This window comes from Rhincodon typus, chromosome 47 (assembly GCF_021869965.1).
Source record: "Rhincodon typus isolate 14 chromosome 47, sRhiTyp1.1, whole genome shotgun sequence".
NCBI classification, from domain to species: domain Eukaryota; kingdom Metazoa; phylum Chordata; class Chondrichthyes; order Orectolobiformes; family Rhincodontidae; genus Rhincodon; species Rhincodon typus.
In genome coordinates, this window is record NC_063378.1 from 7,112,328 (window position 1) to 7,117,008 (window position 4,681).

Genomic DNA, 4,681 nt, shown 5'->3' on the forward strand with positions numbered 1-4,681 from the left:
AACCTCATCCCGCCCCCTTGACTTGTCCGTCCTCCCTGGACTGACCTATCCCCTTCCTAACTCCCCACCTACACTCACCTTTACTGGCTCCATCCCCGCCTCTTCGACCTGTTTGTTTCCTCTCCACCTATCCTCTCCTCTATCCATCTTCTATCCGCCTCCCACTCTCTCCCTATTTATTTCAAAACCCCCTTCCCCTCCCCCTTTTCTGATGAAGGGTCTAGGCCCGAAACGTCAGCCTCTCTGCTCCTATGATGCTGCTTGGCCTGCTGTGTTCATCTAGCCCTGCAGCTTGCAGATTGTAATGGTTTATGGTGAGGGCAATTGAATACGAGAGGAAGGAGATTATCCTTCAGTTAGACAGGGCACTGGTTAGACCGCATCTAGGGGTGGTGTGTACAGGGTCAGGCCCCTTATTTAAGGAAAGATGTTAATACATTGGAGGCAGTTCAGAGAAGAACCAGACTGAGACCTGGAAATGGGTGGGTTGTCTTATGAGGAGAGGTTGGACAGGCCAAGCTTGTGTCCTGTGGAGTTTAGAACTGTAAGAGGAAACTTGACAGAAACATATTAGATCCTGAGGCGTGTTGACCTGGTGCACATGGAGAAGACGTTTGCTCAGGGAAGGGAATCTAGAACTAGGGGCTCACTGTTTAAAACCCAAGGCTGGCCCATGTCGAACAGAGTCGGGGTTGTAATCATTTTCTCTCGGGGGTACGTGGGTCTCTGGACCTCTCTTCCTGAAAAAGGAGGTGGCGGCTCAGTCCGGGAATATTTTTACGGCAAAGGGGGAGATCCTCGAGAAGCTATAGGGGCTAAAAGATTGTTGGGGGAAGGTAGGAGTGTGGGCTTCAGGCTACAATCAAATTAACCAAGATTTCATTGAACAGCGGAGCATTCTCGAGGGGCTGAGTGGCCTAACCCACTCCTTGTCTGCAAGTTTGGACATTATGCAACACTGGAGATGCAATAGAATCAGAGGCTGCCGTTGAACACATTTATTTTGTGCAGTGGTTAAGTTTGGCATTAGAGCACGAGTTTGTGTACATCTTTATAGGCGTCTCCTTCTGGACCAAACAGTGTTTATTCTCAAACCACTTTCATTTTGTTGAGAGGCTCTATCTCAAGAGCTGTATTTCATTTTGCTCAATGTCTTTTCACAGCTGCACCCTTTCAATTCTGTGAATATTAGATAAAGCATCTCTGTCATACAATATTCATAAGTCATATTTTTCATCCACTAGAAATGTGATTAACATTTCTCCCATCTCGTAAATATTGCATCAGCATGTGGGAAGCTTAGTTTTAACTTCAGGCCTGACTTCTCGAGCCTGGCACACAGCTGGGAAGGTGCCTGGAAGTCTCATGGAGTCAGTGGGCATGGGTCTGTCCCAGAATGCACTGCGCTAACGCAAGCACCCTATACCCTCAAACTGCAGGCCCTTCCAATAGGGAACCGTCATGACTGCTTTGGATTCTGGGATAGCTCTGCCCCCATTGTTGGCAGGATGTATAAACTGACTGTGAAGAGAGAGAGGGGTGTGGGTGGCATTAGGAGGTGGTGAAAGGGGAGAAGGAGACACTTAACGCCAGAGATCTAGAATGTCACTCATGAGCCCTCACTTAAGGGGAAGAAGGTGCATTTCTCTAGCACCTTTTAGCTACCTTTTTTTGAGGATGTAAACACCACACCCAACCACAACCTTCTCATTTTTTTTCTCAACTTCTGTCCAATTGAGGCACAGAACTATGAGCCCTGACAGAAAAGTAGGTCATTTAGCCTCGCTGCACTGTGCCACTGCTCCTGCTCCCCATATATATCCTCCCACCCTCTTCTCCATCTCCATCTCCTTCTATTCCTTTCGTGTGTTTATCCAGCTTCCCTTTTTCAATATATTGGTACGATTCACCTCGGCCACATTCCCACCTGCTCCCTGTGGGAAGCGAGCCCCACATTCTTTCTCCCTGGCCACCCCCACTCTCGGGCTGAGCCTTTTTTCCCGAATTCCCCATCGGATAGGTTAGAGACAATCTCCTATCGATGGTCCCTCATTCTGGTTACAACTCCACAAGTGGAAGCACCTTCCCCACATCTGGAGCTGTTTGCACTTGTCGTTATCATGGCTTTTATAGTGGGCATCACTGACTTGGGGAAGTTTATTGCCTGATCCCTAGTTGCCCACCTGTAGGTGGCAGTAGTTTTTGTCCAATTGAGGGCTACTCCATCACTCTCAGTCAGATTTCCATCATCACGTTCCATTGGATACAACTGAGAGCAATACCCCATTCAGGATGGGACTTGAAATCTCTGTGAAAGACAATCTAATTAGCTCTCAATGGTGTTACCATCACTGAATCCCTCTCTGTCAACACCCCAGTGGAGTTACCATTGACCAGAAACTCTTCCTCGATAACTTATCTGCTAAATAAATAAAGAGAACGTGCGCCATCATTCAACACTAAACAGTCCGCTTGATTAATACGCCTCCTCCTTAAGAACTCCTCCCTCCAGCACCGACGCGATGTAGCAGCAGTGTGTGCCTTCTACAAGAAGCGCTGCACTACCTCACCGACCCTCCTTCAGCAACACCTTCCGAATATCTGTACTCCACATCATCCAAGATCGCGGCAGAATGGCGCTCCTCAAGCTGGAGTTCATCTGCTCTGTCCATTTTTCTTTTTTTTCTTGTTCCCTTTTCTTTATCCCCCTTCTTTCTTCTTGCCTTCTATCCCTGAGCCTCGAGGTGAAGCCAGCGTGGGCTCCTGGCCTTCAGGTGAAGCCTGGCACAGCCCAGAGGTAGGGCCTGACATGGCTTAGAGGTTAGGTGCCAGTGTGGACTGGGTTGGAAGGACTGTTACTTTACACTTTATATTTCTTTATTTTTTCTAATTTATTCCTACGATTTTTGATGGTGTGACGTTATGTAATGCTGGACTTTTTTTTTAAATTTCTTTTGTTTTTCTAATTTCTTTTTAAGACCATAAGACCATGAGACATAGGAGCAGAAATTAGGCTATTCGGCCCATTGAATCTGCTCCACCATTCAGTCATGGCTGATAAGTTCCTCAACCCCATTCTCCTGCTTTCTCCCTGTAACCCTTGATCCCCTTGATAATCAAGAACCCATCTATCTCAGTCTTAAATGTACTCAATGACCTGGCCCCTTTTTCGTAAGAATTTGCATTTAAGAGTCTGCACATTAGTTACCTAAGATGGCGCTGTAAGTAGAAACTTGTAAGTTTGTCACATTTACTCACAGGAGAGCAGTGAAAATGAACCTAATTCAAATTCTAATCCTAAAAACTCAAATGAATGGGCCATATGAACACAGTGGCTACAAGAGCCGGTCAGAGGCTGGGAATCCTGCAGTGAGGAACTCACCCCCGACTCCCCAAAGCCTGTCCCACCATCTCCAAGACACAAGTCAGGAGTGCGATGGAATACTCCCCACTTGCCCTGGATGGGGGCAGCCCCAACAACACTCAAGAAGCTCGACACCATCCAGGACAAAGCAGCCCCTGCTCGATTGGCACCACATCCACAAACATCCCACTCCCTCCCCCACCGACGCTCAGTAGCAGCAGTGTGTACCATCTACAAGATGCTCTGCAGAGATTCACCAAAGATCCTCAGGCAGCACCTTCCAAACCCACGGCCACTTCCATCTAGAAGGACAAGGGGCAGCAGATACATGGAAACACCAGCCCCCTGCAAGTTCCCCTCTGAGCCACTCCCCATCCCGACTTGGGAATATATCGCCGTTCCTTCAGTGTCGCTGGGTCAAAATCCTGGAATTCCCTCCGTAAGGGTCATTGTGGGTCTCCCCACAACACATGCGGACTGCAGCGGTTCAAGAAGGCAGCTCACCCCCACCTTCTCAAGGGGCGCAACTAGGGGACGGGCAATAAATGCTGGGCCCAGACACCCACATCGCCCGCATGAATAAAAAGAAATTGAAAAATCACAGCCACTGGTGATTTAATTGGAGAGAAAGATTTCTCAATAAAAGACAGTCAAATCAAATTGATTGTTTCGATTGTGAAAAAAAAACATAGAACAGAGGATCAACAGCAGGCCATTCAATCCTTTCTGCCTGTTCTGCCAATCAACATGATCATGGCCAATCCTTTAGTTCGCTGACGAATTCCTGCTTCCACCACATACTCTGTAGATGCTTTTAAAATCTAAACCCAAGAGTGCTCAGGGAGGTTTGTATTTTCACCTATTGGTGGAACCTTGCAGAAATCGACATTCCTCTTCCGAGAATTTCCCCTCTATCTCAACAACAACATCCTTCATTTATCGAGCCCCAGCACGTCTTAAGCTATCACAACAGGAATGTACAGCAGAACCTGAACCTGACCCTGAGCCGTACGAGGAAATATTCCGGGCAGGTGACGAAGAAAAAGTTTGCTTTTTACACAGCGTTGTGAGAGAGAGAGAGAGAGGAATTCCTGAGCTCAAGAACCCGGGAAACTGAAGGCACAGCCCCCAGTGGTGAGAGATGGGAATTGGTGGATTCTCGAGAGGATGAGATTGGATGAGGTGACAGAGATAGGGAGAGGTGTAGGGGCTGGAGGAGGTGACAGAGATTAGGGAGGGGTGTAGGGGCTGGAGGGGGTTACAGAGATAGGGAGGGGGTGTAGGGGCTGGAGGAGGTTACAGAGATAGGGAGGGGAC